This window comes from Rhipicephalus sanguineus, chromosome 7 (assembly GCF_013339695.2).
Source record: "Rhipicephalus sanguineus isolate Rsan-2018 chromosome 7, BIME_Rsan_1.4, whole genome shotgun sequence".
Lineage (NCBI taxonomy): Eukaryota > Metazoa > Arthropoda > Arachnida > Ixodida > Ixodidae > Rhipicephalus > Rhipicephalus sanguineus.
Window position 1 is genome coordinate 116,459,933 of NC_051182.1, and position 13,962 is coordinate 116,473,894.

Sequence of the window (13,962 nt, forward strand, 5' to 3'; positions counted from 1 at the left end):
AGATAGATAGATAGATAGATAGATAGATAGATAGATAGATAGATAGATAGATAGATAGATAGATAGATAGATAGATAGATAGATAGATAGATAGATAGATAGATAGATAGATAGATAGATAGATAGATAGATAGATAGATAGATAGATAGATTTGAATATACTAATAAATATCACAGTGCGAAAAGAAAACACCATAGTTATTTTGACGCTACATCCAGGAGACTGGCCTTTGTCGGCACATCAGTTCTCACAGAGGGACTTGCCTAACGATAAACAGCACACGAATGACAAAGCCCAATAAAGAAAACGCAAAGATACATCACTGTCTCGCCTTTGTAGTACACGTTTTGGTAAGGCCCTGATGAATACAAGAGTCTTCACCGAAACATTATCGCCAGCGACATACCATCTCGGGCTGCTGCTACAGAGTTCGACACAATTTTCGTCTTGTGAAATAAATTATATTTTTGTGCACGCATGCCACGCTAACGGCTCTGTTAGCGCTCTGATAAGCGCACAGCTTCGCCGTGCACGTTGCGCATACCTTTGGAAGCAATATGAGTAATGCTTTTTTAGTAGGGAGCAATATGAAAGGGAACACCGAATTTGTGTTTGATCAACGACTACTTTTAAACTACTATACACATTTCCTCTTGAACATTCAGCGTGGACTGTTTTGCGTTGGCCAACTTTGTTTAGCCGCTACGACCTTTTAAAGATCATTTCAGTGTTCTTGTCATATTGCTCATGACTGTAATCTTAAGGACGTCATGTCGTACCTCCAAAGAGATACATTTCAGAAAGTACATGTGCTTTTTATGGCCGGTCGCAGGCGGAGATGCATTGCAGTGGGAAGTCAGAGTCAGCAGAGCTACTTGCCACGAGAAGAAAGTGGCAAGCGTTTTAAACCAAATATTTTTCTCCCCAGTACGTCCCTAGTAAAAACGGGGACCTCGACATTTTGACCGCTGATAAGCCTGCCTGAAGTCAAAATTGTTATGCTCATAATAAAAAAAACGAAAAAACCGCCTGACTGGAAGATGCGCCCCTCGTATTGGTGTTCGGGCTCGCTAGATGTTTTTATTGGGTCGAAATATTACCCACATGACGGCCAGTAGGATCGTTTCCCAGAAAATGAAAGGAACGGGGGAGACGGATGGGTGCGGGAAGCGGAGTCGAGCGACGTGACTGTTTTTTCAGTCGCCCAGCTTCGTATATCTGGTCCAAGAATATTTACTCGACTATTTTTCGACGGTTAGCCAGTTCCTTCTTTTTTTTCACGTTCTCATATACTTGTGACACAAGTTGTCTGCTTATAAGAAGTTGTATTTTCTTCTTTCAGCATCTGGCTACGACGCCTGTGCTGTTACCTGTGAAAGCATAGCCGCTTCCTCGACCTTCTACCGCCGTTCGTGGAAACCCCTATCACTAAATCTGCCTTATGATGAGAATAAGGGGTACAGATGTACCGTTCAGGGTTGACAATTCTGTGATAGTATAGCTTTGTCCTTTAAAGAACCTTAGAGGGTGTGTCAAATCGACAAAGACATCTGCGGGATGGTGTCTCGCTCTTTTACGCGACTGTTTGTTTGTTTGTTTTCGAAGCTGTGCAGCTTTGCTTATGTGCCTGTACGTATATATATGCTTTTTTTCGATATATATTTTCATTTGGAAGTCAGCGCTTGTCTCTGTCCCCTTGCTTGCCATTGGTTCATTTTTTGCGCTGTCATTATCTTGTGTAGTGTCAAACCGCACAGGTACATTTCTCGAAAGGTCCACTGGTAAAGGTGCCGAAAGGTAACGTTCCAGAAGGAATCCCATACAAATGCAGCAGTTTCTCAAACGAATCTATTCCACCCATACAACTAATTATTTTAGAATAATAGGCAGATCTTCAGGGATAACTTGCAGACTGCTGAGGTACCATCTTCTCTATTCCCTTTGTACGTAGGTAGGTAGGTAGGTAAAAACTTTATTTTTCCTTTTGAAAGGAAAGGGGCAAAGAGTAGAGATAGGGGGAGGTTGCTAGACACGGTAGTAGAATGTTCCAGTCTGTTTCGAGCGAGAGCTAGATAGTGCGCAAAATGGTAGACCTATTGGACATTCGTTCATTTCGAGATTATAGATTCTCGCCCAGTCCTTCCAAAGAGACCTTGCGCAGAAAGCATCATTCGCTATTCGGGTTCCTGAGGGCTGACAATCTTCATGATGGACTTTAACAGCACCTCCTGCTACCACTGTTCAGTTTACACACTTACTTTGTTTATGCTTGTATCTCTTCCTGTGTTCTATAACTCTCTGTATTTCTTTATTGTGTTCCACGTTTCGCAAACAGAACTACGCCTACTTAACCTCATTGTTTTTATACGCAGCGTGCTCTCATAGATAACCAGTGCAAAATTTAACTCTAATTGCGACATCTTGCAGTCATAATCGCCGCGTCGAAGACCTATGTGTCATCGCTTTGTTGAAGTAGTCGATAGACACGACAATCGCACTCTTCAACGGAATGGAAACTCCATCAGCTGGAAGCGCATTGGAAGTTATGGATCTCTCTGAACAAGTTCCTGGAAGCCATCGTTAACAGCGTGAACTCTTATCCGCCTTATCTAAAACATTTCAGAAGCTACCAGACTCTGTAATAGTTATAAATTCGTGGCGTTGTTAGTATACATGCGCGGTGAACGCTACTATATGCGCGTGCGCGTTGCTTGTCCTTGCTTTCCTTCATTCTATCTCGATAATTTTCCTCCCTTTCCGCCTTCCCCACTATAGGTTAGCAAATCTGGTGCAACCTAGTTCACCACCCTACCTTTCCTTTTTCCTTTCTCTCTCTCTCTCTCTCGCAGACTGTAAATTTATGGCGACCCGCATGGCCCGCGCCATTTGCTGACTCCTCCCATTATTTGCGAAACACAACTGCGCAGCCCAGGAATCTCTTTCCCAACTGTTTAACAAATGAGCGCCGCATCTACAGCAAGTCAGTATATTGCCTGAAGCCGCGTCAGCAGTACCCAGTCTAAGTGTCTCCCCGTATAGTACAAGAACACTGCGCATTTTTCTTACGCGATGACTCGGGCGGCGCCAAATTTGCAACACGTTCGCGTCGACTATGGCACATTTTGTTAGAACGGACTGCTGCAGGCGGCTGACGCGTGCACGCATACGAACGTAAGTACTAATGGCTATTAGACGTGTCATGCCGGTGAGGGTTAATGAATGGGTAATCAGGCCCCATCAGCGTGAGCGCCGACGGAGTGGCGCTGCTTTACGAGCTCCCCCGTTCTCATTTGTATGAAGTGTGCTAAATGAAGAAGCTATCATTCCGGGAGAGCAGGGCGCTTCTTGTAATTAGAAACTGCCTTACGAGAGAGCTTCGAGCTGGCGGTAGCAGTTCAACTTTCACTGCTATGGTGTGAGAGAGAAAGAGAAAATAACTTATTTGTCCACAATAAACGGCGAAGCGTACCGGCTAGGGTCACAAGGCGACCGGCAGGCTAAGTCTTGCAGCCATCTCCTGGGACCTGTGGACGGGCAATGGCTGAAGTCTTGGGCCTCGGCTCATGATGTGTTCGAACCTCCATTCTTGATTGCAAGGGGGATCGGTAGAGGTAAAACCAACTGGCGCCAGTGTGTGTGTACTTTCTTCCCTTTGTCCTTGTCTTTTCGCGCCCACATCCAAGAAGGTACAACTAAACGTGTTCCTCTTTCCTGAGACTATGTGCTTGTCGTACCAAATTTCGTTTCACGAATTCATTCGGCTCCGCCACCTGGAGGCTAAGTAGGCGTTTCATGCCAAAGAACTCAGTTTGAACTTTCAGTGGTGTTGCACAGGTGGTGAAAAAATAGTAAGGCTGCCTAATGAGCGTTGTCGTGGGTGGCGCGACTCTTTGGAGAGTCGCGTCTCCCATGACTCTCGGAAGAGAGTACAATGGTCGTCGAATGAGAGTTAACATATACCTTTAAAGCTTTAAAGAGACTTATGCACATGAGAAGTCCGTACTCACCAATAAGATTAAAATGTATCTTGTTTTCTCTTAGAGTGTAATGCGGATTGGGAAAAAACACATCCGTACGGTTCATAAGGAACTCAACAACAGCCAGCCTGCAGGCGTCATTATAATAAACTTAGCAACGTTGGAAAGCTGTGAACAAAGTCTGCAATCGCTGTTTCAGGCAACGACGTTCAGAGTCATACCTCGAGAGCGAAAGCAAATATTCGAGTTCGGTCTTTCAGTTAACATGCGGGACAATCTGGATCTTTTTTTTTTTTTTGTCCGTGTGGCAAGCCGAGGAAGCGCAAGGCGAAATGTCAGCGAGGCACGATGCAGTGGAACTCGATGCAACGTCGTTACAGAGAATAGGAGGCGTAGGAGGAGGGCACCGCGCAAACCCACCGAATAATATTACCGGGTACGCGATAAAAAGAAATCACACGTCGGCCCTCGTCACTCGTAATGAACTCGCTACCCACGGAACCTGACTCGGGATGCTAGCGGCAAAACATTGTCAGATTACTAATTGCGAGTCATCCAGCGTTATATTGCACCGCATTCCTTCCTTACGCTTTTTCGTATCAACCCGCCTACACTACAAGACACGATCGGCATGGCAGAGGTAATATGTCTGGGTAAACAGCCGTCGATGACGTCTGTTAGTTCGGAGTCTCTTTCAAGGGCTCCAGCCATCGGCAGCTTCTATACAGGAGAGTAAATGGTATGCGTGTCTACTTGGAACAGCGGAGGTAAGGGACATCATCCGATTCGCGAAAGAATGCGTTGCTTCTTTTATCGTATGGGAAGGAAGGAGTCGCAGTGAACACACTGGCTTTGCTCGTCCGACATTCTGAGAAGAGAGAGAGAAGAAATAGTAGAGAAGGAAAGGCAGGGAGGTTAACCAGTATAGGACAACCGGTTTGCTACCCTACACATGGGGACAGGGTGGGGGAGATTTAAATATGGAGAGGAAAGAGAGAGAGAGAGAAAGATACGTTGCTGAAGAACAACTGAGAATGTTGCTTAAGCAGCAGTAAGAAAGGACGTTCGTAAGAAGACGTTACGAAACGAAGGTTCTTGAACGATCGGGATATAAACAGAGACGTCGTCTAACGAATCCTGCAGAGTTGTTGTTTTTTGGCAGCGTGCACTGTGAGAAAAAAAAAAGAGTATGTGTTACTATTTGCGGTGATTCCTGACTTGGCGACGTAGATGACTCCCTGAAGAAGCACGTTAACCCTGTTTAGGGCCCCACGACGCTCCAAGGGAGTATAGTGATCTACAAAGCAAGTTCACGTGTCTTTTTAAAGGGAGTCGTATACGTAGCAACACATGACTCAGGAAAGGAGTCAAATGACTCCTTTTTTTAGAGTGTGGCTAGTGGGCTAGTACGGTTCAGACAGGCAAGAGCAATATATGTACGGTAAATTTTCTGTGTGCGCCACCCGCGTGGTACGTCATAAATTTACGTTTATTTTTCTTTCTTGCCTCTAAATAGACCTGAATGAAATGACCGGACTGCCATCGGATCTAGCACTGAACCAAGTGGAGTCGACAATCCTATTGTTCCTTTACACGAAGGAGTTTCTGCTCAATGAAGAACTGCTAGGAGGTTCTCGCAGGGGTCATATTTGTCCAAAGCACTTCGAGAAAGCGATAAGCGAAATATTACCTAATAAAATAAATTAGTTTCTGGATGCCGAAACCACGATATGATAATCAGGCATGCCGTACTGGGGGACTGTGGATTAACTTTCGCCATCTGGGCTCCGTTAACGTGCTCCTAAATCTAAATTAACCCATGTGCTGGCTCTTGGCCTCCAGTGAAGTGTTGCTGCTGTGGTGGGGATTCAAACCGACGACCTTGGCATCAACTGCTAGGCTACCAAGACGGGTATATGTCGGTTAAACAGCAATACCAATATGATGGAGAATATTATCAGGAAGTGTGCCATTTTTCCGGAGAGAAATTGTAACCTTAATATGTTGGTAAAGTGGTGGTATGGGCAGCTTGAATCGAAAAGTGGTTCTCGAGGATGAAGCATTGAGCTAGGTTGTCGGCCTCGGTGGTGTAGTGGTTGCGGTGCTCGGCTAATGACTCGAATGTCGCGAGTTCAATCCCGGCCTAGGCGTTCTCATTCCGATGGAGGCGAGATGCTAGAGGTTCGTGCACTCTGCATTATCAGTGCACGCTGGAGGACATCAGCTGGTCGAAATTTCCATGGTCCTCCTCTGCGGTGTGTCATAATCATATATAGTTTCAGCGCATCAAACCCAAGATATTATTATTATCATTACTCTTATTATATTTTCTACATTGCTGTGGTAGAGACAATGATTGTGAGTGAATAGGTGCTGCGGCAGTCTTCGAGGTGAACGATTCTTCATGAAAGGGAAATGCTCTCATCCCGTGTTCGCCGCACTAACTAAAAGAACGCGTTCTTTTTGACAAGAACGTACGCGTCCTTGTCAAAAAAAGGCTTGTCAGTCGAATCTGTCATGCATATTGGCCTCTTGTCATGCATATTGGCCTCATGCATCATCGCCATCGTCATTTTCACGAACTTCATCCGAATATGCTAATGATGGTACGACCTACCACGAAAAGGCGTATTGCAAGCTAGCGGCTAAAGTTGCGATTATACAAAGGCGCGATGTTCACTCAGCAACACCTGCGCCTTTTCGGCCGAGCAGATGGTCCGGACTACGAAGTACGCGATGTTCCTTAAAAACGCAGAAGGCATCTTACGCATATGTCCGCGATACGCTATGCAAAGGGTACCGTTGATCGATAGAACTTTCATGAAAATTTATCCATGAACTACTCTATGAAAAGGTTTCTCGTCCTACTAGAGCTTTCGTGATGACTAGTTCCTTAATGCTTGTTTTTCCTTGTTTTTTTTTCATTCTTTTGTAGTTCGCGTAGCACGTTTCTATATTTTGTGGGACCTTGGCAGGATCTTTGTCACAAACGTGATGTCCTTAACGCTCGGTATTTTGCTCTAGAGGGCGATTCGGACACAACAAGGGAAAAAGGGGCACACCTAACCGGGACGAAGCAAACCTATAGAGTGCTAGCGCTACTGAATCGTTTCCATATGTCATTCTATGAATACCATATGGTTCCTTACGGAATCTATATATTTTCATCATATTTACGTAAGAATTTTACAAAAACACATAAAATTCTAAAGCCATTCGAATATTTCCACATTTCTGTCTATGGAATCCGTATATTTTCGTAAGAATCTTATGCAAACATATGGGATTCCAATGCCATTCCAACAATTCCATGTTTCCGAATGGAATCCATGTACTGACCATATATTTCGTATCAATGTTACGGAAACAGTCGGAATTATAGGAAATGCGTACGTAACGCTTGAGTAGGACTACACAGGCCTAGAGCATCTGGTCCTAATAGCCTTAATTCATACACGCCTAGAAACTAACCTCCAACATCGATCGCCGGTTGTGCCTTGACCACGGTCTGGTTTTCCCTGTAGCCAATATCTGAAATGTGAAGCGACAGGTGATTGCACAATGTTTTACCCGAACTTGGATCACTCTCTAAACCTTATTATTGCGTTGTAGCTGCTTCGCGATAAAGGTCAGACAGATAGCAGTGGATCACTGGGGCGGCACGTTACAAGAACAGTCCGCGTTATGAGACGAAGCTAAAAGCTCTAGCAAAGAAGGGTGTAGCCAAGCGTATAAAGGTAAAGAGCAAGCGTGAACTGCTAAAGGTCATTTCCTTGATGCCGTAAAGGGTCATTGCGAGCGCGAATGAGCACTTTCACGACCACCTCGGACGTTGCCGCAATTCCTTTCTCGTACGAAGGCAATCGTGCCAGCGAGCCAGTTGGCACTGGGTGCACTGCAGTGTGCGAATGTCTGTTGTGTTCTTCGCCCAGACTTGTTCCTTCACAGTCCTTTGCCCCATATTTTCTTTTTCCGCACGGTCGCTCGCATGGCTGCCAAGCGCGGAGAAATAATAAGTGAAGCAAATCCAGGACGATACCGACGACCGCGCCTTCCTTGGAGAGTGCACCGCCTGCTCCAGTAAATGGCTGTTCGCTTTGCTGATGGGCGTCACTTATTTCTTTTTGGCGCGGACATCTTCTCCGGGGTGACACGAAAAGTGGCCCGCGGCGGGTAGAGAAGAAACACTGGCGGCACATCAAACTGAACGCGCGGAGAAGTCCTCGTAAAAGCCTCTTGTCCTGCTTTTTTGTTCGCTTCGCGGTGTGTCTGCGCGACCATAAACGCTTGGGAGTCAGCCATCCAGCCGATCGGACGTCCTGTGTGAGTTTTGTCTCTCGTGCTTTGTTCGTCGTTTCTTTCGCGAATATTGGGGACGTTATAGTTCATGCGAGACAAGGGACCACCCAGAAGCAGGGACTCAATTCACAAAACTTCTGTTTCGTAAGAGCGCTTTCCCGTTGGTCAGCCGCCTTCGCTAACGATATGTCCCGCATCGTGATTGGCTGAAATATTCTCTTACGAACGTTTTTAGCGTAAGAGGTTTTGGTGAATACGGGGCCAGATGAACAAAGAAGACAGAAAGCTGAAACGCTTGGTAAGGAGTTATCATGAACGCGTGGTGTTTCCCAGGCGCGAGAATGAAGGAACGCGTCTAATGGCAGTTGAAGCACTTGCGTGTGCCAGCTTTCGAATGATTCACATAAAGCAGAAATGAAATGGTTAAACAGGGTAATAAGCTGTGCGCTCGCCTTGTTGACCTTCGCACATTTCCGCCTGTTCATCTATCTGTCTCACTGAACATTTGTTGACGTTTACATGGTGCTTACGTTACTCGGGCAAGTACATATATTGGAAAAGCGATGTTTGGTTGGTTGCTATGTTGCTTGCTTTTTTTTATGAAGTTTCACGTTTCAAAGCGACTCAAGCTATGAGAGCACCGTATTGGAGGGCTGTGGTTTGTTTTTACTACCTGGAATTCGGTAACGTGCCTGAAATCGCGCAGTACACGCGCCCCTAGCAATACACTTCATCGAAAAGCGACCACCGCTGCCGGAATCGAAACCGCTTCTTTCGGTTCAGCAGCCAAGTACCGTATCCACTAAATTAACGAAAGAGCGAGTACCACTGGCGAATCCAATATGACAGCTCACGTATTAAAGCGTGCGAGCTTGGACTAGGTGTGCCCATCAAGTAGATAAAGCATTCACCTTCGCAATTAAGAAAGAACAACAAAAAGCGGCATAAACGACTGGCGAAGCCCTATGACACGGTTTGACATTTCAGCACAGTAGTAGCGAAGCACCAATGTCGAAAAAGTGCGCTGATTAGAATAAATATAAACCAATGAAACGTAAAACTGTGGTTGAAATTGAACACATAGTGGAGTGGTAAATCTAGAGAGTTGTCCGTAGTCGAGAAATGTCCAGACCGTAAAGCTATTGTGAAGAGAAGAAACGCCTAATGTCCTGTGCCTTCTTTTGTTTATCTTTCCGTGGCGTTAATTGAAAATATTTCAAAACATCGAGCCTATGTATGCCTTCGCAATTCTTGTTGCCCTGGTGACAGTGACACAGTGAGGGGGGGGGGACGACCAATGGGAGAGGGAGATCCTAGAATTCAGAAGGCATTGCGACAATATAGGATTTCTTTAAAAGTTTCATCACAACTTAATTATTTCAGTCTTTCGCTGCTAATACTATTTTTATCTCTGAATATTTCGGCATCAAGCTCGAGAACTACGATGTTATCATGAGGCACGCCATGGTGGGGCACACAATAGGGGGCTGCTTAATAATTCTGACCATCTGAGATTCTCCCTTAGTCCATCCTTAATGAGATTCTCCCTTAGTCCACCGAATGCGCTGTGCTCTTTCGTTTTGAGCCCTGCGATTGGAATGTTGCTAACGAAACTTCACCTCAGACCAGCCTGAACAAGCAAACTTTCACCTCGACATTCCTAAGGAGTTTAATCGATGACCTCAATAACCACAGAGTCATATAGAAAGGTTGCGCCATTCGGAGCCACTAGAAAGTACAATGAGATGCGAGCTTGGAACAGATTCTACCACTCCAGGCTTACTTGGTGTTTAATTAATGTGTTGCGTCCTAAGGCCATTTATTAGCAGTTAAAAAGGGAGATCGTGTGTCGGCAATATAATTGCAACAGCGTACTTTAGAGAATGCACCACCGCATCCCCACCCACGACATATATTATATTCATTTCTTTGTGCTGCAGTGCAGACCGGTGCTGTTCATTGTGTCTTGTTCTCGGCAAAAACGAAATTTAATGAGTTTTATGTGGTATGTGCAAACGCTGTTGCGACGACCCCGTTTTACGAGTGGGAGGAACCTTAGCAACCAATAAGAAAAAAGTTTTAATTACCGCAATCGCGCAACACCAGTTTCGCCATTTCACGAGTGATGGGCTTTTCAGCGAGCTCATCGCAAAGCCGGAAAATTACTACGCCACGCGACGGAACGTTGAGCCTCTCTGTCATTATGGATGGTGATGTTCGTTTTTTCGTTTTGCTGGAGTATAAAAGAAGCCGTCGCAACCTTCGGTTGCCGGATACAGATTAGAGTAAACAGGGCGCCGTCCACTCGGATGATGGAATATGTTTCCGGTTCCAAACTGCTGCCATTGTGGGCTCACCGATGTTCTGTTGTCTTAACGGGGTTCTTGGATTTGTAAGGGTGTTGTAGACTTGATTTCGCGTGTACGTTCCCAATGGTAGCTTGTAGTCATGTAGTATGAGCCCTACCTCGATTTTTGTAGCAATCAATTTCCGTGTTTATATTTTCACCGAACGTCCTGTTACAGCTCCGAAACGGGAATAGCATATTTTTTCAGCTTTGAAGCGTAAATCTTCGGTGAAGTCGAAGCATGCCCAAATTGATTTATTTTTTAACTGAAATGCACAAAACCGTTCTCGGCAAAAGTACTAAACTCATTTTAGATTACATATACGAAATGATTTTTTTTTTACTGCACTGCATATTCGGGCTTGAATGTCAGAAAATTTCCCGCTTGAGAGTATATTTTTAAACACCACAGCGTTAATCATCGGTGATATCCACAGACACTGAATTCGAATCCGTTTGTACAAGTTAACCTACATAACTTGAAGAAAGCTCTCTCGTGTATGACACTTTTTCTTTAGTTGAGCATGGATTGAAACGAATAGCAGAATGGTGTGGAATTTCTTGCCTTAAGTTAACGTTGGAATTGTTACTGTTAGATTAAGTATCCCAAGATATCATTACATTTCTTTTTCCTCAGGTTAGTCCCCAAAAGAACCACATCCTTTTTTAATTATTCCAACTTCAGGCAAGAAAGAAAGCTTCTGTACATTTTTTTCCCGTTAACAATATTGAATTTCAACGGACTCTACGTACGCGCACTCATGCAAGATGGCGCGGACCAATTTCAGAATTTTCCGGAGATGTAATACTGTTGCGACTTGCATGACAAAATACTTTATTGCGCGCTGCAGTAAAAATTGGTAGAACGGTATTGGCTTTTATATTGATTGTTGTATTGCTTTGTATTTACCGATGTTGTTTTGAAGGTATTGTTTTTACCACCACGCCAAAATCCTTACCGTTGGGGTTAGGCCTAAGGTAAAGAGTTCACTTTTTTTCGAAGGAATTTAATTCTCGAGTTGTTTGACAAATTTCGTTCATTGGCCCTGCAATCGGCCGGGGTTAGCAGTAACGTAAATAGTTCGACGTATTTCCCAATAACTGTATTTCTCTAATTACCTGACAAACCAGTTATATTCCTAGAGTTTCGTAGCTCTTTCCACATTCTCCCGACATACAAAATTCCATTTATCCTTTCCAGATCCATCAAAATTCTTCGTTGGACGAATTATGATCTACAAGGCATTGTGATAATAATTTCTGGTGTTTTGTGTGCCGAATGCCCAATATGAATACGAGGCATGTCGTTGTGGGGGACTTTGACATAATTTTTGCACTCTGAATTGTTTAAAACATTGGACAATGAGAGCACTTCGTTTTCGCATGGTCATTTGAGAGACACAAGATTATATTTCATGCTACTGCCATACCACCAAGAGAGAGTTTCCCCATTCGAAATGCAGCCGCCTAGGCGGCAATCGAACCCGCGTCCTCGTGATTAGGATAGCAACACCACCCAGCCATGTCCCAACGTCCAGTCAGAAAAATATGAAGCGCCGTTCGCAGAAAGAGTCACGGTAACTAACAGCGGCTACAAATTTTTAGCGCTCTCAGTTCTATATAACAAAAAGAAACAGGTGTTAGCCTCTATTAAAAATAAGCAGGGTTGAATAGAACCGCGCGACATTAATAGGTTGGGAAAGGAATGCGTCAGCCAAGATTCCGTGTTACTTCATGATAAAGAGCTTACGTTTCTTGATAACTCATAATTTGTGACCACATGCGCATATAACAGTTTTATCTATGTGAGTGTTCCTACCACGTGATCATTAATGCGTGTGAGAAGTTGCAAGAAATTTCCATGTATAAATGTTAATTTTTCCCGTAAAATTTCAGTCGATAGTGAGCGTTTGCCCTGTGTTTTTCCTCTTCGTTTCGGCAAGTTTAAAATTCCGCGCCGTTCCTCACAACAAAGCTAGGGTTGAAGCCAGCTGGGAATAGTGTCCAAGATTTTCGTTTTCCCGAAAGGGATGGTTGTCACGCTTGTATACCACGGTGTCGAGGGCATCCTTTTTTTTTTCTTCATTCATCTATACAACCAGAAAAACTCGCATAGAAGTCCCGCTGCAAGCGAGAATGAAAGGCGGCATATTAAAATAAGTGCGGGATTACATTCGGTGATCGAAACAACGAAATATTACACATTTTATTTTTCTCTCTCTAACGAACGCATATCAGGTCAACGACATTTACGGTGCATCTGGCTACGACGCATAATCATACTGCGTGTTCGCTGTATTGACATCTTTGTGCTTCACTGCCAAATATCAAATAGTGACAGCGAAGACACCAAGGGGTCTCCCATTGTCCGTGTATAAAGAAATTCTTACCTCCTCAACGCGATGAAACCATTGCGCAACAGACTGACAGCTCGTCAGTCGCAGCCCAGGAAGTAGTCTCTTCTTGGCGTATGCTTCACACGACACTCCACAAAACAGTAGAGAGCGGGCGTAGTGACGTCACAAATTCGCGTCCTTTCCTAGTCGGAAATGTACTTCCCAGTGCCCGCCTCTACTTGACGAAAACCGCCTGCTATCGAAGAACTTCAATTCCTTCCTGTATCGCCACCCCGCAGTTTCTATTTCCCAGCTGGAAGTCCTAAACTCAGAATTTCCTCACTTCCAAAACGCGAGAGAGATTTAACGGTGCTCGAATGTCCTGTCAGCAATCGCAGCTGACTTTTGACGACTGTACGTGTCCAAGCTCAGCGATGCAAATCAGAAGACGCAGAGGAGCGAGATCACGTCGTCTGCTGCAAAGTTGCCGCTGGCGCTCCCTAGCGCTTTTGCGCGCCTACATTGCCGGCCGCGATCTACTTGATGCATCAGGAAGTGTTCGGACCAAGAGCGCAAGAATTGAGGGTGGCGGAGGGGAAAATCGAGCGAGGGAGAAACTATCGCCGGTTTATGGACCAATGGGGCGCGCCGACGAAGCAGTGGTTGCAGCGCCATCTCGAGGCAGCTCGAGCATAAAGTGAGCCGACTTTTCGACGGCGCGTTCGTTTGAAACTACGGATACGCAACATACGACGTTGCTGAGCTCGAGGCATTGGCATAGGCAGGAGGGAGGGTTGAACCTTCTCTCCCACCCTCTGCCAAAATGTTCTAAATGTTGCATGCGTATATATGTACACGCACACATACAAACATACGCACGAACATACATAAAATGTTTGCCCGCACCCAAGAAAAGAACGAAATTCTGACTACACCTCTGGCTCAATGTCTCGGGTTCGGTTTCCGGTCAAAGCGGTCGTGTTTCGATGGGGGCATAATGCA

At 44.9% G+C, this 13,962-nt stretch overlaps 1 protein-coding gene across 1 annotated transcript in view; it reads right to left on the reverse strand.

The window, feature by feature from the left end:
• The window catches only part of LOC119399778 (allatostatin-A receptor), a 57,619-nt gene extending 44,314 nt beyond the window's left edge, over positions 1-13,305 (reverse strand). The window contains exon 1 of the mRNA XM_037666617.2: positions 13,015-13,305. The gene's annotated coding sequence lies outside the window, so the exon portion shown is untranslated. The remainder of the gene's footprint in view (positions 1-13,014) is intronic.
• Between the last annotated feature and the right edge of the window lie 657 nt (positions 13,306-13,962).